At 41.5% G+C, this 24930-nt stretch overlaps 1 pseudogene; it reads left to right on the forward strand.

Annotated features, from left to right (window-relative positions):
* The first annotated feature begins 5348 nt into the window (after positions 1-5348).
* The window catches only part of LOC115196617 (mitochondrial inner membrane protease subunit 2-like), a 237253-nt pseudogene continuing 217671 nt past the window's right edge, over positions 5349-24930 (forward strand).

A 24930-nucleotide genomic window follows, 5' to 3' on the forward strand; every position in this document is an offset into this window, starting at 1 on the left:
GCAGATTGACTTTTCTGATTTTGAGTGGGCTTGGCTTTAACGAAGCGTTTGACCTTTTTCTTAGCAACTTTTGTATCAGAGTCTATAGACAAAGCCCAGGGGCTTGTTTCTTGATCAAGCGGGCCCTGGATAGGGTCTTGAATGAGAGCGGGAGAAATTTGAACTTTAACGTCCTTGCTATGGGTGTTAATTTCCGCGGACCTGGTGTCCGTTAATTCCCTGTCTAGTCCTTGTGACTTATCTTTTACCCTTTTCTCAAATTGTTCTCGCTTTAGTTCTTCACGTAGTGGAACTTCTGGAGAACATTGGTCTACGTTTCGATTGTCCTTCAACCCTCTGTTACCCTTGTGCTCTGACACTTTTTGTGGGTTGGGTGCAGGAACGTAGCGAACAGGTCCATTGTAGCGGTAGTCATGTTGATGGCGACGTACTTTACAGTTATTTTGACTGCGGAGGTTATTGGAATCATAGTTTCGTGGTAGAAACTGTTGTTGTGCGTCATCCCTCGACGCTCCAATACCTGATAATGCACCCTCTAACTGGAGTGAGTGCTCCTGGTCAAACTTCAAAACCGGGTGGTCTATCGACATGTCAGTAGTCAGTTGTTGCAGAGACATCGTGAACATTCTATTGTCGTCCGACATCAAACTTGTCGTTGTCGTGGTGGTCCAAAATAGCATACTTGGTGTATTTTAACACCAAAACCCCCATCCATTTAAAAATGAATTTACTATATGTCCATCTAGCAAACCAGGCAACTAAAAGCAACTTTCGAAACAATGTTTTGGTTAATTTCTAGCTTTTTAGCTAGATAGCTAGCTAATCTTAAGTTAACTGGCTAGCAAGTTTAAATAATGACCGTATCATTTAGCTGACGTCTTAACTTTAGCTAATTTGTATTATGTTATTACAGGAAAATAAACTCACAACAAGATCATTACTTACAAGTTAATGGCGAGCTAATTACAAAAAATAGCTTATGGATGTGTGTGTGACGAAATAAAAGCAGGGCATTTTACCGGATAATTTTTTAACTTGGACACTGTCTTGTTGGCCTAATGTTATATCCTGATTTTACTTTGATGCAGGTCATGTTATTCTTCACACTACCGTCTCTGGTAAACACACACAATATCAAATAAAATCTAAGTTTATTTGCTACATGCACAGGATACAGAAGGTGTAAACGGTACAGTAAAGTGGTTACTTCCATAGTGGAGTCTTTTGTTGAGACATATACAGTACCAGTCAAAAGTTTGGACACACCTACTCATTAAAGGGTTTTTCTATATTTTACTATTTTCTACATTGTAAAATAATAGTGAAGACATCAAAACTAGGAAATAACACATATGGAATCATGTAGTAACCAAAAAAATGTTAAACAAATCTAAATATATTTTAGATTTTAGATTAGCCACCCTTTGCCTTGATGACAGCTTTGCATACTCTTGGCATTCTCTCAACCAGCTTCATGAGGAATGCTTTTCCAACAGTCTTGAAGGAGTTTCCGCATATGATGAGCACTTGTTAGCTGCTTTTCCTTCACTCTGCTGTCCAACTCATCCCAAACCATCTCAATTGGGCCAGGTCATCTGATGCAGCACTCCATCACTCTCCTTCATGGTCAAATAGCCTTTACACAGCCTGGAGGTGTGTTTTGGGTCATTGTCCTTTTGAAAAACAAATTATTTTCCTACTAAGTGTAAATCAGATGGGATGGCGTATCGCTGCAGAATGCTGCGGTAGACATGCTGGTTAAGTGGCCCTTGAATTCTAAATAATAGTCCTATTTATGATATAATTTACCAAGATTATACCATTATTTTCATGTTTAAAAATATATATAATTAATTAGCATATTTGAGTTTAACCATAATATTTGTTGGAATATTTGTTCTGTCTTTTCTGTTGGATTAAACTGAAATTGCTTGTTTTAAAAATAGCTATATTTTGGAGATTCTTTTTTTTCTTCAAATAACCGAAAGTGAGAGGTTGCAATCTGAAAAAAAGGGGAAAAGGCCAATCTTAAACACTGGGTGAGCCATTCTTACTAATCTGCTAGAGAACCAGTTTGAATTTAAAGTATAGCTTTTGTATGACTGAAGGCTTTAGTGAGAGGGCTCATGCTTTAATATTTTATAATTTCTGCCCTCCAAATTCATATTCATTATATAAATAGGCCTGTTTTTATTTTGTCTGACTTGCCATTCCAAATAAAATTGAATATGTTGTTGCTCATATAATAAAAAAATCAAGTCGTTAGGTTTAGGCAGTGGTGGAAAAAGTACTCTACTGTCATACTCGAGTAAAAGTATAGATACCGTAATAGAAAGTCACCCAGTAAAAGTCACCCAGTAAAATACTACTTGAGTAAATGTCGAAAAGTATTTGGTTTTAAATATACTTAAGTATCAAAAGTAAATATAATTGCTAAAATATACTTAAACATCAAATATTCCAAATATTCCAAATATTCCTTATATTAAGCAAACCAGACAGCACACTCCAACACTCAGACATTATTTACAAAAGATGCATTTGTGTTTAGTGATTCCGCCAGACCATAGGCAGTAGGGATGACCATGTGTTCTCTTGATAAGTGTGTGAATTTACAATTTTGCTGTCCTGATAAGCATTTAAAATGTAATGAATACTTTGGGTTGCCAGGGAAAATGTCTGGAGTAAAAAGTACAATATTTTCTTGAGGAATGTAGTCGAAGTAAAATTAAAAGTTGTCAAAAATATAAATAGTAAAGTAAAGTACAGATACCCCCAAAAACTACTTAAGTAGTACTTTAAAGTATTTTTACTTATGTACTTTACACCACTGGGTTTAGGCAGGGCCATAAGCAAATAATTAAACTGCAATATGACTAAAGAGCTAATCAGGGTGATTTTTCCACAAATAGAGAGGCATTTTCCTTTCCATGGTAGCAAGATCTTATCTATTTTCGGCAAATTTCTATTAAAATGTATTGTAGTGAGAATTTCTTTCTTTCGGGATAAGAATACCTAGTATGTCCACTTCACCGTCAGATAATTTTATTGATAAACTACACGGTAATGTAAAAGTTGTATGTTTTAGTGAACCAATACGTAATATAGTACACTTATCATAATTTGGTTGTTACCCAGGAGGTTAGAAACATGATCTAGATCCTCTATGACGCTATGGAGGGATTCAAATTGTGAATTTAAAGAAAACATCAATCATCAGCATACAATGACGCCTTTAGTTTTTAAGCCCTGGATTTCTAGCTAACATTTCGATGGTCATAATAAATAGAGATGGCGATAGTAGAAAACCTTGTTTTACTCCTCTTCACAGTTTAATACTTTCTGAGAATAAGACATTATTTACTAATTTACACCTAGGGTTACTATACATAACTTTAAACCTATTGTATAAGATATTCTCCAAAATGTTAATATTCCAGGCATTAATATATAAATTCCAGTCGTACTTTATCAAAAGCCTTTTCAACGTCAGCTATGAATTGCAAGGCTGGTTTCCCAGATTTTTTATAGTGTTCTATTGTTTCCAGTACTTGTCTTATATTTTCTCCAATGCATCATCTATGTAAAAAACCTGTCTGATTAGGATTAATAATATCCGACAATACCTTTTTAATTCTATGCCCTTTGCATTTTGCTATTTGTTTTGCATCACAACAATAAAGTGTAAGAGGCCTCCAAATGTTTTAATTGACTGGATCTTTATACTTACCATCTGGGTCCTGTTTCAGTAATAGTGAAATCAGGCCTTCTTGTTGAGTATCTGGTAATCTACCATTTTTATAGGTGTGGTTAAAACATGCTAATAACAGTCCTCCGAGTACTTCAAAAAAGGTTTGGTATACCTCAACTGGTATGCTATCCAGCCCTGGAGTTTTCCCATACTTAAAGGCTTTAATTCATCAAGAACTTCCTCCTCTGTAATTTGGTCTTCACATGAGTCTTTCTGTACAGCTGTTCATTTCACATTACTAATAGAAAATAAATCCTTACAATTAACTTCGGTTAGTGGAGATGGAGGAAACTGAAACAAAAACATATGCTTAAAGTACTTTTCTTCCTCTTTCAAAATATAGTTTGGTGAATCATGTGTGACTCCATCATTTGTAACAAGTTTCAGGTAATTATTTTGGTAGCATTTCTATGTAAAAAATAAATATATTATTTGGTGCATTTTCCCCCAAATTCCATCCAGTTCGCCTTATTTTTTATAATATATTACACTTGAGCTTTCTTGAATAAGTTCCTCCAGTTGTTTTTGTTTTTCCTCTAACTTCTTAAGGCTAGGGGGCAGTACTCTGAAGTTTGGATGACTGACGTGTCCAAAGTAAACTTCCTGTTACTCAGGCCCAGAAGCTAGGATATGCATATAATTGGATAGAAAACACTCTGAAGTTTCTAAAACTGTTAAAATAATGTCTGTGAGAATAACAGAACTGATATGGCAGGTGAAAACCCAAGGAGAATCCATCCGGATTTCTTTTTTTTGAGGTCACCACCTATTCAAATGCTTGTCTATGGGATATTCCTCCCAGATTGCAGTTCCTATGGCTTCCACTAGATGTCAACAGTCTTTAGAAAGGGTTTCAGGCTTGTTTTTTGAAAAATGAGTTAGTAATTGCAGTTTTTCAAGGTGGCTCTCATTTTGGACTGTACACTGTGTGCACAATTATTAGGCAAGTCAGTATTTTGACCATATAATCATTATTATGCATATTTCCCAACTCCAAGCTGTATAAACTGGAATGCTTATTGGATTTAAGCATATCAGGTGATGTGTATTTGTGTAATGAGGGAGGGTGTGGCCTAAGGAGATCAACACCCTATATCAAGGTGTGTATAATTATTAGGCAGCTTCTTTTCCTCAGGCAAAATGGGCCAAAAAAGAGATTTAACTGACTGAAAAGTCAAAAATTGTAAAAAGTATTTCAGAGGAATGCAGCACTCTTGAAATTGCTAAGATATTGGGGCGTGATCACAGAACCATCAAACGTTTTGTTGCAAATAGTCAACAAGGTCGCAAGAACCGTGTCGAGAAAAAAGACGCAAATTAACTGCCAAAGATTTGAGAAGAATCCAACGTGAAGCTACCAGGAACCCATGATCCTCCAGTGCTGTCATATTCCAGAACTGAAACCTACCTGGAGTGCCTAGAAGTACAAGATGTTCAGTGCTGAGAGACATGGCCAAGGTAAGGAAGGCTGAAACCCGACCACCACTGAACAAGACACATCAGTTGAAACGTCAAGACTGGGCCAAGAAATATCTGAAGACAGATTTTTCAAAGGTTTTATGGACTGATGAGATGAGAGTGACTCTTGACGGACCAGATGGATGGGCCCGTGGCTGGATCAGTAACGGGCATGAAGCTCCACTTCGACTCAGACGCCAGCAAGGTGGAGGTGGGGTACTGGTATGGGGTGGTATTATTAAATATGAGCTAGTTGGACCTTTTCGGGTTGAAGATGGATTGCGATGGATTGCGATCTATCTGCACTGTTAGTACCTCTATTTTCTTTGTTAATATGAACTCTATTGACCTAAATTGCTTTTGTTTTAAAGGTGAATATTGAATAGCATGGCCTCTAAAGGCACATTTAAAAGTGTCCCATGCAATAAGGGGATCTGCCGTACCTATGTTGTGTTGGAAAAAGTCAGTTATAAATTATTCTGTCCTGGATAAAAACAAGTTGTCATCCAATAGGCTTTGATAAAATTTCCAATATCATCGCCCACGTGGAAATTCTGTAATCGTAATATACAGTGCATTCGGAAAGTATTGTATATAAACATATATACAAGTGTATATATACCTCTTGACTTTTCCACATTTTGTTACATTACAGCCTTATTCTAAAATTGATTAAATTGTTTTTCCCCTTCATCAATCTACACAGAATACCCCATAGTGACCACGGAAATAAAGGTTTTTAGAAATTTTTGCAAATGTGTTAAAAATTAATAACTGAAATATCACATTTACATAAGTATTCAGACCTTTTACTCTGTACTTTGTTGAAGCACCTTTGGCAGCGATTACAGCCTTGAATCTTCTTGGTTATGACGATACAAGCTTGGCACACCTGTATTTGGGGAGTTTCTCCCATTCCTCTCTGCAGATCCTCTTAAAATCTGTCAGGTTGGATGGGGAGCGTCGCTGCACAGCTATTTTCAGGTCTCTCCAGAGATGTTCCATCGGGTTTAAGTCTGAGCTCTGGCTGGGTCACTCAAAGACATTCAGAGACTTGTCCCGAAGCCACTCTTGTGTTGCTTAGGGTCGTTGTCCTGTTGGAATGTGAACTTTTGCCGTAGTCTGAGGTCCTGAGAGCTCTGGAGCAGGTTTTCATCAATGATCTCGCTGTATTTTGCTCCGTTTATCTTTCTCTCGATCATGACTAGTCTACCAGTCCCTGCCACTGAAAAACATCCCTACAGCATGATGCTGCCACCACCATGCTCACCATAGGGATGGTTCCAGGTTTCCTACAGACATGACGCTTGGCATTCCAGACAAAGTTCAATCTTGGTTCCATCAGACAAGAGAATGTTGTTTCTCATGGTCTGAGAGTCTTTGGGTGCCTTTTGGCAAACTCCAAGCGGGCTGTCATGTGCTTTTTACTGAGGAGGGGCTTCCATTTAGCCACTCTACCATAAAGGCCTGATTGGTGGAGTGCTGCAGAGATGGTTGTCATTCTGGGAGGTTCTCCCATTTCCACAGAGGAACTCTGGAGCTCTGTCAGAGTGACCATTGGGTTCTTGGTCACCTCCCTGACCAAGACCCTTCTCCCCCGATTGCCCAGTTTGGCGGGGCGGCCAGCTCTAGGAAGAGTCTTGGTGGTTCCAAACTTCTTACATTTATGAATGATGGAGGCCACTGTGTTCTTGGGGACCTTCAATGCTGCAGATCTTTTTCGGGCACCCTTCTCCAGATCTGTGCCTCGACACAATCCTGTCTCTGAGCTCTATGGATAATTCCTTCAACCTCATGGCTTGCTTTTAGCTCTGACTTGCACTGCTAACTGTGGGACCTTATATAGACAGGTGTGTACCTTTTCAAATCATGTCCAATCAATTCAATTTACCACAGGTAGACTCCAATGAAATTGTAGAAACATCTCAAAGAGGATAATTGGAAACAGGAAGCACCTGAGCTAAATTTTGAGGCTCATAGCAAAGGGTCTGAATACTTACAGTACCTTGCAGATCGGTTTGGGCTATTTGCACATTCGGATCAAAATGATTGTTAAATAATATCATCGACCCTTTGAATTTCTTTGCCCATGGGAGAAGTATATTTCCACACAACTTCATCTAAAATTGTTGAATGAGTTTCCTGTCAACAATTTATATTATATTCCTTCTCTTTTAGCCAGGTAAATACTGGTAGTCTTTTCTTGTTATCTGCTAAGCCATTACAATTATAACTGGCTATACTTATTTCACCATTTACCATAATGAGATACAAGTTGAAATTATATTTCTCATAATATATGTTTGTAAACTTACCATTAAAAAGTACCCCAATGATTCAGTGTCCATACAGCTGTACCATACTATTTGCACAGCTACTGAGTAAACCTACAATTGTTCTCCACTTTTCCACCTGCTAAAACCTCCCCCCATCCCAAGTTAGGTTGTTGTCCCAGTGACCGGCAGACCACCCCTACCCACCTGGATCCTAGGGCCTTTGAAAGATTGGGACACATCCTTTAAAAAGAGCACACAGTGCCACCTACAGAATAGAAGCAAATTAACAGCCAAAAACATTTCCAATGCCATCACCTCGATTGTATTGTATACTGTTATTTAAAAATATATACATAAAAAATTCTTGCATATCTTAATTTATTTCCACAATTAACAAATAATATGCGTAATAATCTTGGGTTTGTCTTTGCCATTCAATCACAACAAACAAGGGCAGTAGTGAGCACAGCGCGGTAAACTAAGCTAGCTTTGCTAAAGAGAGAATAAAGTTTTGAAGTTCAGGACTTCTCCCCTTCTGACTGATTTGCCATCTCAAGATGGTGAGCTAACTCAGTTCTATGTATAGTGTAGCGGTTTCAGGGGTTGTGTGATGGATGTACGGTATGTGCCTGCAAGGTTTCTGTGTTTTCTGGCTGCCAGGACCACTGACAGCAATGTGAAGTATTCTCCAGAGGCAGGACCATGGTCTGCTCAGGGGAAACTTCTAGACTGCAGCAGAACAGCCACACCTGTCTCCAGTTGTTATTAGAGCCAAACTGCAGACGGGTGAAACCAATCAGGGCCTCTACTTAAACGTGCCCTGGGTTTTCTTTATTTGTCTTTCCTTTGACCCCGGCAGGTGAAGGAGTAGGAGGTTATTGGAGAGACAGAGCATACAGTGGAGAAGGAGGTTTACCAGAAGAAAGGAACTGATGATTTCAAAAGGATTGAATCCCCAAAGACCAAAATTGGAGGACCTTCCACTGGTGATGTAGTGTTTACTCTGTTTGTTTTGAGTTGTGTATATCAGGAATTCTGCCGAAACCTGATAATAAACCGGTTTAACCCTTCACTTGGACTGTGGCGTGTGTTTGTATGTATAAACCCTGCCTTACAAAGATCTTGGCGCTAAAACTTCCACATTGGTGAAGAATGTGGGCAAGGCAGTGACGATACACATACAGCCACACCAATTTTTTTTGTTGGTACCGAGTGGTCAAAAGGTATCTGTAGAAAATTATGATGATGTTTGTAACGACCGTCGCAATGAGGGGACCAAGATGCAGCGTTGCACGTGTTCATGATTATTTATTTAAATCAGAACACTTAAACAAAATAAACAATGGAAACGAAAACGCACAATTCTGTCAGGTAAAACACATACAAAACAGAAAATAACTACCCACAAAACACAGGTGGGAAAAGGCTGCCTAAGTATGATTCCTAATCAGAGACAATGATAGACAGCTGCCTCTGATTAGGAACCACACTCGGCCCAAAACAAAGAAATACACAACATAGAATGCCAACCCCACACCCTGACCTAAATAGAGAAATAAACTGTCTCTCTCAGGTCAGGGCGTGACAGTACCCCCCACCAAATGTGCGGAGTCCCGGCCACAAACCTGAACCTATAGGGGAGGGTCCGGATGGGCATCTATTCTTGGCGGCGGCGGCTCTGGTTCGGGGCGTAGCCCCCACTCCGCCCACTGATACCCCCGCCGGAGGAACCAGACCATGGATCATCGCCGGAGGCTCTGCACTGCCAACCGCCGCTGAAGACTCTGTGCTGCAGGCTGTCTCAGGAGGTTTCGGACTGCAGGCCGTCTCAGGAGGCTCCGGACTGGGGAGCGTCGCTGGAGGCTCCGGACTGGGGAGCGTCGCTGGAGGCTCCGGACTGGGGAGAGTTGCTGGAGGCTCCGGACTGGGGAGAGTCGCTGGAGGCTCCGGACTGGGGAGCGTCGCTGGAGGCTCCGGACTGGGGAGCATCGCTGAAGGCTCCGGACTGGAGAGCGTCGCAGAAGGCTCCGGACTGGGGACCGTCGCTGCAGGCTCCGTGCCATGGATCAACACTACAGGTTCCGCGCCATGGATCATCACTGGAAGCTTTGTGCCATGGATCATCACTGGAGGCTCCGGGCCATGGATTATCACTGGAGGCTTCTTGCCATGGATTATCCCTACAGGCTCCGGGTCATGGATCATCTCTACAGGCTTCTTGCCATGGATTATCCCTACAGGCTCCGGGCCATGGATCATCACTGGAGGCTTCGTGCCGTGAATCATCACTGGAGGCTTCGGACCATGGATCATCACTGGAGGCGTCTCTCGTGGAGCTGGAACGGGTCTCACCGGACTGAGGAGACGTACTGACAGCCTGGTACGTGGAGCAGGCACAGGGCGTACCAGGCTGAATAGACTCACTAGAGGGGGAGTGCGAGGAGCAGGCACAGGACATACTGGGCTGTGGAGGCGCACTGGAGGGAGAGTGCGAGAAGCAGGCACATGCTCACCACGATAAGCACGGGGAGTTGGCTCAGGTCTCAACCCTGACTCCGCCAATCTCCCCGTGTGCCCCTCCCCCCCAATTTTTTTGGGGGGGGCTGCCTCTCGTGCTTCCTTCCTTGCCTCCCCAGCAGGCTTCTATATCTGTCCAATACTTGCCCCCAAGTCCAGTCTATTCTCTCCTCCCACTCTTCCAGAGACCAGGAATCCATCTCCTCCCGGGCACGCTGCTTGATCCAGTTGTGGTGGGTAGTTCTGTAACGACCGTCGCAATGAGGGGACCAAGATGCAGCGTGGCACGTGTTCATGATTATTTATTTAAATCAGAACACTTAAACAAAATAATAAACAATGGAAACAAAAGTGCACAGTTCTGTCAGGTAAAACACATACAAAACAGAAAATAACTACCCACAAAACACAGGTGGGAAAAGGCTGCCTAAGTATGATTCCTAATCAGAGGCAATGATAGACAGCTGCCTCTGATTAGGAACCACACTCGGCCCAAAACAAAGAAATACACAACATAGAATGCCCACCCACACCCTGACCTAACAAAATAGAGAAATAAACCGTCTCTCTCAGGTCAGGGCGTGACAATGTTGATGCTTTCCTAAAGACATGTGAGTGCATGGCAGAATGAGAGGCATTGGCACAGATCAAATGGGCAGCAATACTGGCTCCATATCTTTGTTGGGATGCACAACAGGTGGGGTCTGATCTAGAAGCAACAGAAGCCAATGACTATGACACACTGAAGAAAACATTTTTTTAGTTTAAAAAACTATTTTCCGAGGGTGACATGGCAAGAAGGCAAAACAGGGAAATGGCAGCGTGTCCATAAAACATTACAGAATACATACAAAAGACAGTGTCACAAGTTAAAGACACAACTGAAGATTAGAAACAACTGCAGTTAACACAAACAGTGTTGTTTATCAGTCTTAAAAACCGGCAAAGACACTAACTCCCCTAATTTAAATCTTCTGAAGCATGTTCCAGGATGAAGGGGCATTATGTGAAAAAAAATGTTCTTCCCATCTCAGTTCTAGCCTTAGGAACAGACAAGGACAGCAGCGACTGTGAACGAAGACCATATTGAGCAACTTATCTGGTCAGTAAAGAATAGAGATACAAAGGGAGTTGTCCCATCAATGCTTTGTACACAAGTGTGCCAGTGCTTTAGCCTCCGGGTGGAGAGAGAGGTCCATTGCACCATAGCATACAAATCACAGTGATGGGTAAATGATCTAGCATTTATAATACATCTTAAAAACCATGATACACTGTGTTTCAAGGTACTTTGAGCCCTGCATATAAACAATATCACCATAATCCAGCACTGATAAAGTGCTTTGAACAAGATACTTTCTGACTAACATTGAAAAGCAAGATTTGTTTGTGTAATAGAAACCCAATTTCAACTTCAGTTTCTTGGTCAAGGTATCAATGTGCTGTTTAAAATTCAACTTTTCATCTAACCAAATCCCAAGATACTTATAGGTGACCCTATCAATTAGCTGGCCTGTTATAGTTAAAATCTGCAAGTGACTCCATCTGTTAACTTTCAGGGAAGTGAGAACCATAAACTTTGTTTTCCTTTCATTAACCACGTTTCAATTGGCAAAGCTGTAAGTCCAACTGTAAGTCCTGAAAAGCCTTCTCAATATTAGACGCGCTAGAATAAATAATTGTGTCATCAGCATGGAGATTTGCAGAGTCAACAGTCTTCCCTATATCATTTATATACAGTGTAAAAAGGATCGGACCTAAAATTGAGTCCTGGGGAACTCCTTTTGTAAGCCTTCGAAACTCAGATTTCATACCCTCCTGAGCTACACACTGTGTTCTGTCAGAAAGGTAGTTTTGGAACCAATCCAATGCATCAACACTTAAACCAACCTTTTTTAGTCTATACAAGAGCAGGGCATGATCGACAGTGTTGAAGGTCTTCGATAAGTCAATAAAAAGTGAAACAGTGATTTTATTTCTTGCCCTGAGCATCTAGAATATCACCTACATCCTTACTTACAGCAGTAATTGTACTATGCTTGGCTCTAAAACCCAACTGGAATTGAGATAAAAACTGAGTTATTATAAAGAAAGTCTTTGAATTGTGAGTTCACCAGGTTTTCCAAAACTTTTGCCAGTGTAGACAGTTTAGAAATGGGACGATAGTTATCCAACTGGGACAGATCTCCACCTTTATGTAAAAGTGTGACACACAAATAAATGAACCGTAGGCCGACATGTGGCAGTTTCATTCACAGCCACGTTTGAGATGTTTGGAAGGAGTTCATTATGAAATAAATGCCCAGCTTTAGAAAAATGCTCATTAAATATGTCAAGCAGTTTATTCTTGTCAGTCACATCCATTGAATTTGAGGTCAATTTCAGCGGAAGACCAGAGGAGTACGTGTTAGCATTCATGGATTTAATGGTTTTCCATAATTTTGTCAGGTTATTGAGGTTTGCCTTGCTAGATTCATAATTGAAGCTAGATTTGCATTTCCGTATTAACAAGGTGCACTTATTTCTCAGTGCCCTGAATAACTGCCATTCAGTCTGGGAATGATCCTTTCTGACTTTGGCCCATTGTGTATTTTGTTTATGGATCAAATCAGATAATTCCCCTGTAAACCAGGGATTGTCTCTATCTCTTACCCAGTTCTTTTTGAGAGGGACGTGTTTATCACAGATAGTAGAAAAAACAGAATGAAAATAGGAGAATACCTCTTCGATATCTGGAATAAGCGTAATCCTATCCCAGTTGCATGCATAAAGTTCATGCAGGAATACCTGCTCACAGAACTGCCTAAAATTTCGTTTGACTATGAACCGAGTGGTCACTTTGGATTTTGGTGTCTCTAATGCAACGGCTGAGAATTTATGCGGGTTGTTTGTTAGAATAACATCAATAAGTGTTGACTTAGGATGTCTTTGGGATTGAGTCTTGTAACTGCATTTATAATTTGAGTAAAATGTAATGTATTACACAGTCCTCTTATGGCTTCAGAGTTTGGAGATAATCAATCCCAGTTTAAATCGCCCATGAGGACCATTTCATTTTCCCCCCAACCATGCATCAGTTCAGCCCGAGAATCCACGGAGGTCTATAACATCCTATCAAACCACATATGTCTTTAATATAGATGGCTATACCCCCCCCCCCCCTACTTTGTCGATCACATCGATAAACATTATAACCATCCAAGGCTATAGACTGATTTATAACAGATTTCTTAAGCCAGGTCTCGGACAGTACTAAGACATCTGGGTCAGCAGAGTGAACCCAGACTTTTATCATGTCCAATTTTGCCATCAAACTCCTTGCATTAATATGTATCAGTCCCAACCCTGATCTAGTTTTAAAATAATTTGGAGTGGGAAGTTCATTCATAGCCAATGGGCCTGGGTTTGGGTGAATGTTTCCTGACACCAAAAGCAGAAGAATAATAAAACACCTTGATTTGTTTCTTCCTAAAATTTCTCTGCACTTAGATGATTTAAAATAATCCAAACTACAATCATCTGATACAACAAACACAGTTTTTAGCCAGACCAAACCCTGTAGATGAGAAAGTTTTATGTGCATGGTCAAATGGTAAAACAATCAGATCCTTCAAAAATATAAAAGCTGCTATACCATCAATCAAAGTAGGGTTTAGCAGTATCTCTAGGTTAGGGAGATGAGATTATTTTTGATAATTTAGACTATGCAATGAGCCATAACCGATGTAGGCTAAAACCATTTGGACAAAAATACCCTTTTTAACCACTGAACCCAACAGTTCACTAAAACAAAAAGAAAACTAAACTAAAGTATACTGAGTCAATCTTTTGAAACCATGAATTCCCCCAAAATGCTCAGCTGTAGCCTAAAGGTTAAGTACAGTTAAAAAGCAACTGTGTGTCCGAGTGTTGTTGCCTTAGTTAGAATGGTCAGCGCGTTCAACAGCCGCTCCAGGAATATACTGACAGGGATTTCGCCCAGTGTGTAGGCCTGGTCAATGCACCCAGTCGCCTTGCAGTAGGCTACCGCACAGTGAGGCAGAGTGGGCCCAGTGGCCCTGGTGGCTAGTCCACCCGGCAGGGGTATCCTGGGCTAGGAAGCCCAGCGCATCTAAACCTTATTTCACAGAGCAGATACCAACCTCCGGCTTCCACTGCACAGCGGGGCAGGAGAGGAGTCCGAAGACTCCGGTAGAGTGGTGAAACACAGATAAAAACCTGACTGTCGAGGAGTATCCAAGGCTAGTCGGCCCAACGTGTTTAGACCGTTAGTCACAGCACAGATGTATCCTCTCGGCTTTCAAGGAGGGCACCACACCGGCTTTATCATCTCGTGTAGAAACCAGCAGATGTCAATTTAACGTTTTAATTGCTTCGATCCTGTAGGATTTTAGATTTTGCCTGTTGTTTAATGACAACTCTCGCAGCGGTTTTGCTAAGTAATAAAAACTTGTAACACTTGAAACAAACAAACAGTGTGACACAACACGCTCAGCAAAACTGCGCTGCTGCCATCTTAATGTATCATGGTTGGGAGTCAGTTTCTCTTTGAGGGCCCAGCGGTTCCATACTTGGACATATCAGCCCGAGAAGGCACCCAGGTCCCAGATGTTTGACCTGGTTCACCTAGCAAAAAAATGGCTAGAGCCCGCAACTCTCAGTACTGGGGACATCGTGGAAAGAATAGTGATTGACCACTACATCAGGACCATACCTTACGAGCTAAAGAAGGTTGTCAGCCAGGGCAGCGGACGGAGTGGTGGACCTCGTTGAGAGATGCCAAGCAACTGACAAACTGCTCAAATCCAGTTGTCCGGACAGGACCACCCAGGAAAAGGGAGGCCTCAAAGGAGGGGGAAGCAAGACATCCCAACTGGAGACTCCCCGGGTTTGGAAAGGAAGAATCCAAAGAGCGCATGGGGAATGCGGGCTCCAGGATCAGGGTTTCCAACCTGAAGCAAAGATGAGGAATAGAGGGGTTGATACCGACACCCGGGAGTGCTACCACTGTGGCGAAATAGGACATATCGCATGGCACTGTCCCAGGAAGGAGGAACCCATGCAGGTTGACATTTCCAATATATACCACTGCCATGTCATTTCTGCCCATATCCAAGCCCACCGCCACCCTCCGCACCTCAGTCAGGTACAGGTTCAAGGAAAAGAAGTAGATGCCCTTCTAGACTCCGAGAGCATGGTTTCCCTCATCAGGCCATCACTGTTAACCTAGCTGGAGAGAACTGCCGCTCCAACCAGGGACATCACCTGTGTACACGCGGACACCCAAACTTACCCAACCGCAGATGTAGAGATTAACACCACCAGAGGGCGGTTCAGAGGGTTGATTGAGAACCTGCGATATCCCTTGCTACTGGGTCGCAACTGCCCATATTTTCAAGAATTGTGGAAAGGACTACAGGAGATGGCGATGCCAGTAATAGGGCATGCCAGGTACGATTTACATTTTTCAGTGAAAAGTTAATTAAACCTCTACCAAAGAACTCCATGAACTATGAAAGGAAAATTAACAAATTGGTACTTACCTGCCTGACTCCCGTAGCCGACACTCGAGTTCTCCTGGGAGAAGAAGGGGAAGGATGCGATGAAGAGGCAGGAAACCCAGTAGGGATAAATGGGCCAGAAATGGTGGAAGAAGAGGAACAGGAAGCGAAGGACGAGAGGCCTGGAAATTCTTATGCCCATGAGATGTAACACAGAATAGGGGAAGGTTTGGTACTGCTCAGCTAGAAGATCCACACTACAGAATGCCAGACAGAATGTCAAGGTAATAGATGGTGTACCTGTAAATCCTGCTAGTGTATTCACCTTTCACCAGTCCAATGATGTCACAGTGGAGCAGCTGTTGGTTTCAACCCTGTTTTTACACATACAGGCGTCAGTACTTTCGGCCACTTCCACTTCTGCCGAGAACCTGCTGGAGGAGATTACCCTTGGTATCGCCATCCCAGACCCAAGAGTTACGTGAGTTGGTTATGAAAAATAAAGATGTGGTTTCTTCCTTAGCAGGACACACCCATCACATCCAACATGACATCATCACACCTCCGGTGATAAGGGTCCATCAAAAACCTTACAGAGTGTCAGAGGTGAAGAGAGCGGCAATAAAACAAGAAGTGGGGAAGATGTTGGAGTTGGATGTCATTGAAGAGTCACACAGTGGATGGTCCAGCCTGATAGTCCTGGTGTCTCGAAACCAGATGATACAGCACAATTCTGTAATGACTTCCGTAAATTGAATGCCATTTTGCATTGTGATGCTTATCCCATGCCGAGAATAGATGAGTTGATTGAAAGACTGGGAAATGCCTAGTTCATCAGTACCCTGGACCTAACCAAGGGGTATTGGCAGTTTCCTCTGACCCCGGCAGCTCGTGAGAAGACAGCATTCTCCACTCCAGACGGTCTGTTCCAATATGGGCGACTGCCCTTTGGACTTCAGCATTTGAAACGTGGCGTGGACTCCATGAAGTCCAAAGGGCAGTCGCCCATATTGGAACAGACCGTCTGTGCCCACATCAATCCTATGCTGCAGCCTACCTGGACGATGTGATAATCCACAGTCACACATGGGAGGACCACCTAATCAGATTAACAGCGAAACCGGCACAGTAGGTTAAAGCCTGCGCTGATCTTGTGTTTAGCCAAGCTGACGTCAGCTAGCTAGCATAGCTTGGTGATAGGTGCAGCCCGCTATCCTATCTAGTTGATATTTCTCTGTCAGTTATGGGCAGTTTTGGGGTGTAGTGAGCTAAATGCAGTAGCTTGGTGGTAGTTTAACTAAATTCAAATCTTGGTAGTGTTTTCAGTAGTTAATTACTTTTTTGCCATGTAGTGGTGTAGCTAACTATTGGAACTACACACAAAAATAACATGAATTATGAATGAAGTAGGCAAGAATTGTCCTTTCTTTTTTGACATCAGACCTGCCCAATTCTCACTTGAAACAGTTTTTGTGTGTAATAGGCTAAATTACACATTCTGTTAAAATCTGACTTCAGAGTGATCAGTTCTTGCAATTTATAGTCTATTTCAGATTTAGATATGATATATCATGAAGTGGTTTGGACATGGTGAACTACTCTTTCAAAGAAACTTTAGTGAAGTAAAATATATTTTAGTTAAGGGTAGCTTTAGTGTAGCTTAACTTCTTCCAGTTTGGTAGCTTAGTAAATTATATTTTCAGAGTAGCTTCCCCAACACTACTAAAGTAGCTTGCAACTTTGTTTCATTGTTTCATCACATCATATAAATACTTACCGTGAAAGAGATATCAACTATTGCGAGTCCTACAACACAATATTCTATAACTGGCTAGTTGTGTCTCGTCTTGTCAGTTCTTATGACCGCTGTTAGATCTTTTCCCGGGAGCCAAATCCCAGAACTAAATATCCCTGCAGGTGTAGGCCACCAGTGGACATTGCACAAACCATAGAAATATAATTAATTATATTTCTATGTCACAAAGATCACCCAGCTTGTGTGTAGATACATCAACAACAAATCGATGGATGTGTTTGTGTTACAAAGACAAAACTTTTTCTGCTGGAAATATCATATTGCTTATAAAGACACTTTACCTAACAAATCAAAATCAGTTGTGTGTTGAGTACAACTTCAGCTGTCTAACCAGAACTCGAATGACATTTCTATTCCTATGCACAGCTCTCTGGGTGAGGTTCTGTCTTCAAGTCTCCAGTGGGTGATGCCCCTTTCATCTATGTCATTTATTACAGGTTACGGACATGTGCAGTCAGGTGGCAGGAGGGGTGGAGTGCATGACACTCCATCCTAGATATGACAGTTTGCCTCTTGGGTCCAGCAGGCAGAGTTCAATAACTATAGACAGATATGAGATGCAGGAGGATGGCACTCTTCTCATACTGAGTAGCATACAGAGTAATATGAGAAAAATACAATTGCTGAACTTATGTAGATATTTTAAACAAAGTGTTTTGATAACTTTGTGTAACAGTTTCATGTAGAATAAATCATCATTCACATAATACTGTAGAAGCAGTAATTATGCTAATATAACTATGAGCAAATATTAAACTTGTCTTTTATTGTCATTCACATTGAAAAGTTATAGATGTGTCTGGTATCATTTTAATGCGGAGTACAAAATCTTTCCTAATTCAGACATCAGTATCAACCTATCTTTCTGTCAGAGGACTCCATGACCAAAGCCTCACTTCTGTCCTTCATCTGTAGAAAAACAAGATAGAGTTGATGAGTGACACATGTATTGAAAGGGTGGGGTTATATTGTCTGTATATTCAGTTTGGCTGTCTGTAAATTCTGTTAATTTAGTCAAATTCCTCTACATGCAAATGTATTTGGTGAATAAAGGTGATTCTGATATTACTAAACACTTGTGATGTCCTGTCTTATTAGTAATCATCTTTTGTCCCTTCTGACATTTTTGTCAGTGCCAGTAGACCAGCTCTAGACCCTCTCGTCACAGATACTGGTCATGAAAGAGCCTGACTTACAGATCCAAGCCAGCTCCTATCACAGAGAGAGAGAGGGAGGGGGAGCAAGACTGTCACCAACAGTAAATACGCGGTTGGACATAGCCAATCAGAGATTGTGATTCACAACTAATTCACAAGGCACATGTGCCACCATGGCACTGACTGGTTGGCATTACTCACCCTGGCCCAGGAGTAGTCCATTGCGGCACCATGGATATGGGGCCACCTCCTTACAACATACAAGACACAAACACATACAGCACTGATTACATTATTAATGGTGGTCCTGTCCTCCCTTACTCTGAAACAGTACTGGTGTCTGGCCACTGCCTCCTTATCTGGTGAACTGTCATTATTATTTCTGCATAGAAAATACACAATAATGTTGTTGATTGTTGGCCTCGTTTAGGGGTTAGCTGAAGCATTCAAATGCTAGCTAGCTAGTTTGCTTGATTATTAAGCAGGAACCTTACAGTAGCGAGCCAGTTTGAGTTTAAACATTATTGAAAACAAGGTGGCAACATGCATCAAACATAGCTAGCTAGCTGGATCAAACCTATCTTCAGGTGCAATGTTAGCCATGCAAATCTTCCTCTCACATTAGACATTATGGAGAGGCTATGTATTAAACTAGTTAGCTACATTACAGTATCATAGACTAGTATCAAAGCGAAATATCCTATCAAAATAATGATATGTAGCTAGCTATAAACAAGACTTAGCTACAGGACTTACCAAGAGCATTGACTGTTGACAGCCCAAGTAGAAGCTAGTCAGATGAAATCCATATCCTGGCCATCTGCCCAAGATTGTTGAACAACTTTTATGGAAGCCCATTTTCACTCCTATTTGTCGAGCTAAATATGTGTGCGTTGCAGCAGTGATGGGGGGAAAAATCGATAGTTACATATCTGGATATTATTTTTGACAATATATCGTATCGTTTTGACTATCACAATATTATTTTTGCACTAGTCGGCTGTACCTGCACCAAAACTTTTTTCCTTCATAGCTTGTTCTCCATCTTAAAAATAAATAGGGAGCCAATTTGTTTTCAGCACTTTTAATTCCATGACTTCATGGGCAGTGGTTGAAAAAGTATCCAACAGTCATACTTGAGTAAAAGTAAAGACACCTTAATATAAAATGACTCAAGTAAAAGTGAAAGTCACCCAGTAAAATCCTACTGGAGTTTTAAATACACTTAAGTATCAAAAGGAAATGTAATTGCTAAAATATACTTAAGTATCAAAAGTAAAAGTATAAATCATTTCAAATTCCTTATATTAAGCAAACCTGACAGCATGGTTTTCTAGTTTTTTAAATTTACGGATAGTCAGGGGCACACTCCAACACTCAGACATAATTTATAAACAAAGCATTTGTGTTTAGTGAGTCTGCAAGATCAGATACAATAGGGATGACCAGGGATTTTCTCTTTAAGTGCGTGAATTAGACCATTTTCCTGTCCTGCTAAGCATTCAAAATGTAACGAGTACTTTTGGGTGTCATGGGAAAATGTATGGAGTAAAAAGTACATTATTTTCTTCAGGAATGTAGTAAAATAAAAGTAAAAGTCATCAAAAATATAAATAGTAAAGTACAGATACTCAAAAAAATACTTTAGTACTTTAAAGTATTTTTACTTAAAAGTACTTTACATCACTGCTCATGGGTCTCGCTTGTCCCCCGCAGCAGACATATGGTGAGCAATATGTTTGGAACATCGAATCGCAATGGAACCACAGTATCGAATCGCAATACATATAGAATCGTGAGAATCCCAATACATATTGTATCGGCAGCTAAGTATCATGATAATATTGTATTGTGAGGTTCCTGGCAATTCCCTGCCCTAATATTGGGCATCATTGGCAAAAGTGGGAGTGTTAGTAATCCATACCCAACCCTCCAGGAAGTCGTGATGAACTCACAAAACTCAGTTTTTGACAAGACTGACTTTATGACCAAAATGATCCTATTTACACTTTGTAGTCAATTGTGATACTAGAATTAATGCATCTGACTCATATCGAGGTGACATAGGCCGTTTAAAACCAGATAAGTTTGTTCTAACGGGCAGTTGGCCACTGATTGGTTAGGCGGTTGTGACCTTGGGCGGATCTTGTTCTATCGTGTCTACCTGTCTCCTGTTCTTTTCTCCTCTGTAACGTCTGTTTGAAAGGCTTCTATTATTCTACTTCTAAGGTTTCTATCTCCCTGAGTGGAAACACTTTGAGGTGGGTGACCTACTGGTACCTACCTATTCAATAACATTCAGTAACAATGTTTGTCAACACTGTATCAGGGACGTTGAAATAACAATGAAACTACGTTGAAACAACTAATATTGTTGACCATTTTCACCAGCCGTGGGCAAACAGTATTTAACTGGAGGGTTGTTATTCTTTCAAAGCAATAGACACTGCTATGTCTCTATGTGTTTTGTTTTGTAATCAGCCAGGACACCAGGTCGGGAAACACTATCTATTTGAAATTCTCACAAATGGATGCTAGGTTTGCTGAGTTCAAGCTAATAAGCATAGTATTAGGTAAGGACATGAACCACCAATGCCTATTTGATGCACCTGCCCTCTGAAGTGGATACTTTCAAAAGTCTCCAACTCATGCTCAGTCACAACAAAGTTTTGAGTATCTGCCAGAGGAGTATACTACGACTGAAGCTAGATCTATTCAGGCTTTTATAAAGCAAGCCAGCTTCAGTTAGCTTCACATTCCAGCTCAGGCTTCATCCATACTACTAAGGTGCATATTGATGTTGCACATGGCTAGTCAAATGCCTAACTATTCATTGAGACAATGCTGAACCATCAATCCATGGGTGAGTCAGTGCCACATTTTAATTTCTGCCGAAATAAACATGAAAGAAAAGTTATCTTTGAAATTCAGCAGGCTATGCAGTGAAATAGGTGCTGTTTTATTTTATTACAATCTTTGATGTGCTTTGGCATTATCAATGCACAAGCACCTTTCCCCCACAGGTTTATCTATTATAATAATTTACTGTGCATGAACTTTCAAATGCATCGTGCCATTACTAAATGTGTAATGTGATAAGTATTTTAATGACTATATTGAACAACAACAACATTTTGATTAATAAAATATTTAATCAGTCGTCTTCCTCAAATTAAGGTGCTGATGACGCAATCTTTCAGAGAGGGATGGAATCTGATTTCATTGGTCCTTAATTTGTTAGATTTTTTTGTAAGATATGTTTGTATATTGTGTTGTAATTGTTGTTAAGCAAAATATTTAATTGGTCCTCAACTCGCGGCTCTGTCATTTTCATTCAGGGAAAGTAGAGTTAGCCGTGAGTTAGCCTGCCAAGCAAGTTAGTTCTGAAGGATTCTTTGCCATATAAATTCACCTGGCTAAAAGGTGAGCAACTTTCATATGACCGGTTATCCCAAGTTGAACTCAGAGTTGACTAAAGTTACCTCGCTAACTCCTCAAACCTGCTTAGTGGTATAGGGCTCTGGTGGTTGTGTTATTTAAAGCCACTGATGCATTAGCCTGTCTTTGATCTGTCTGTGTCACTGTGTTATTTCACATGTCTGGTCGTCCTGCTGTCGTCTCAGAGAACAGAGTATGAAAAATGCCTGCATGCAATATGTGCTCTCTGAGTGAGAAATGACACAAATTCCATTCTCAAATAAAATAAAATCAAATGTTATTTGTCACATGCGCCGAATACAACAGGTGTAGACCTTACAGTGAAATGCTTACCTACAAGCCCTTAACCAACAATGCAGTTTTAAGAAAATACCTAAAAAGTAAGAGATAAGAAAAAGTAATAATTAAGGAGCAGCAGTAAATAACAATCGCGGGGCTATATACAGGGGGTACCGGTTCAGAGTCAATGTGTCAATGTGCGGGGGCACCGTGTTGAGGTAATTGAGGTAATTATGTACATGCAGGTAGGTTTATTAAGGTGGCTATGCATAGATAATAACAGAGAGTAGCAGCAGCGGGGGTGCAAATAGTCTTGGTAGCCATTTGATTAGCTGTTCAGGAGTCTTATGGCTTGGGGGTAGAAGCTGTTTAGAAGCCTCTTGGACTTAGACTTGCCGTGCAGTAGCAGAGAGAACAGTCTATGACTAGGGTGGCTGGAGTCTTGGACAATTTTTTGGGCCTTCCTCTGACACCGCCTGGTATAGAGGTTCTGGATGGCAGGAAGCTTGGCCCCGGTGATGTACTGGGCTGTACGCATTACCCTCTGTAGTGCCTTGCAGTTGGAGGCCGAGCAGTTGCCATACCAGGTGGTGATGCAACCAGTCAGGATGCTCTCGATGGTGCAGCTGTAGAACCTTTTGAGGATCTGAGGACCCATGCCAAATATTTTTAGTCTCCTGAGGGGGAATAGGTTTTGTCATGCCCTCTTCACGACTGTCTTGATGTGCATTGACCATGATAGCTTGTTGGTGATGTGGACGCAAAGGGAATTGAAGCTCTCAACCTGCTCCACTACAGCCCTGTCGATGAGAATGGGGGCGTGCTCGGTCCTCCTTTTCCTGTAGTCCACAATCATCTCCTTTGTCTTGATCACGTTGAGGGAGAGGTTGTTGTCCTTGCACCACACGGTAAGGTCTCTGACCTCCTCCCTATAGGCTGTCTCATTGTTGTCAGTGTCATCAACAAACTTAATGATGATGTTGGAGTTGTGCCTGGCCGTGCAATCATGAGTGAACAGGAAGTACAGGAGGGAACTGAGCACGCACCCCTGAGGGGCCCCTGTGTTGAGGATCAGTGTGGTGGATGTGTTGTTACCTATCCTTACCACCTGGGGGCGGCCCGTCAGGAAGTCTAGGATCCAGTAGCAGAGGGAGGTGTTTAGTCCCAGGGTCCTTAGGTTAGTGCTGAGCTTTGAGGGCACTATGGTGTTGAACACTAAGCTGAAGTCAATGAATATCCTTCTCACATAGGTGTTCATTTTGTCCAGGAGGAAAGGGCAGTGTGGAGTGCAATAGAGATTGCATAATCTGTGGGTTTGTTAGGGCGGTATGCAAATTGGAGTGGGTTTTGGGTTTCTGGGATAATGGTGTTGATGTGAGCCATAACCAGCCTTTCAAAGCACTTCATGGCTACAGACGTGAGTGCTACGGCTCGGAAGTCATTTAGGCAGGTTACCTTAGTGTACTTGGGCACAGGGACTATGGTGGTCTGCTTGAAACAAGTTGGTATTACAGATTCAGACAGGGAAAGGTTGAAAATGTCAGTGAAGACACTTGCCAGTTGGTCAGCGCATGCTCGGAGTACATGTCCTGGTAATCCGTCTGACCCAGCGGGCTTGTGAATGTTTATCTGTTTAAAGCTTTTACTCACATCGGCTGCAGAGAGCGTGATCACACAGTCATCCGGACCAGCTGATGCTCTCATGCATGTTTCAGTGTTACTTGCCTCGAAGCAAGAATATAAGTTACTTAGCTCATCTGGTAGTCTCGTGTCACCAGGCAGCTCTCGGTTGTGCTTCCCTTAGTAGTCTGTAATAGTTTGCAAGCCCTGTCACATCCGACGAGTGTCGGAGCTGTTATAGTACAATTCGATCTTATTCCTGTATTGACGCTTTGCCTGTTTGATGATTTGTTGGAGGGCAGAGCGGAATTTCGTTTAAGCTTCCGGGTTAGAGTCCCGCTCCTTGAAAGCGGCAGCTCTAACCTTTAGCTCTGTTTATTTAACTTTTATTTAACCAGGAAGAATCCCGGAACATATTCCAGTCTGGGCTAGCAAAACAGTTCTGTAGTACAGCATCTGCTTCATCTGACCACTTTTTTATAGACCGAGTCACGGGTGCTTCCTGCTTAAATGAAGCAGGAATCAGGAGGATGGAGTTATGGTCAGATTTACCAAATGGAGGTCAAGGGAGAGCTTTGTACGCGTCTCTGTGTGTTGAGTAAAGGTGGTCTAGAATTGTTTTCCCTCTAGTTGCGCATGTAACATGCTGATAGAAATTCTGTAAAATTGATTTAAGTTTCCCTGCATTAAAGTCATCGGTCACCAGGAGTGCCGCCTCTGAGTGAGCGTTTTCCTGTTTGCTTATGGCCGAATATAGCTCATTGAGTGCGGTTTGTGGTGGCTAATTTCTGCATTACAAAATGAGGAGAGTTACAAACACACCAGTCCGAGTTAACTACATCTTTAATACTTAAGATACTTTTGCAAAAGCACTTGACCTTCAATAATGCACTCTCTTGAATGAACCATTGAATAAGGTGATTACACAATGGCTACAGATATATTTTATAGCAAAGATACACCCCCTTCAACGTACATGACAAACCACAGATACATAGAATGGGTCACAAGGTTAAGTTTTGTATGACAGACATCCATAAAACACAGCAGGCAGTAACTGCTATATCAACAGGGTTCATTGTATAGCCCAGTATCTGGTCCCCTTAGAACTGTCCCT

The sequence above is a fragment of the Salmo trutta genome, chromosome 7 (genome assembly GCF_901001165.1).
Source record: "Salmo trutta chromosome 7, fSalTru1.1, whole genome shotgun sequence".
Taxonomy (NCBI): Eukaryota; Metazoa; Chordata; class Actinopteri; order Salmoniformes; family Salmonidae; genus Salmo; species Salmo trutta.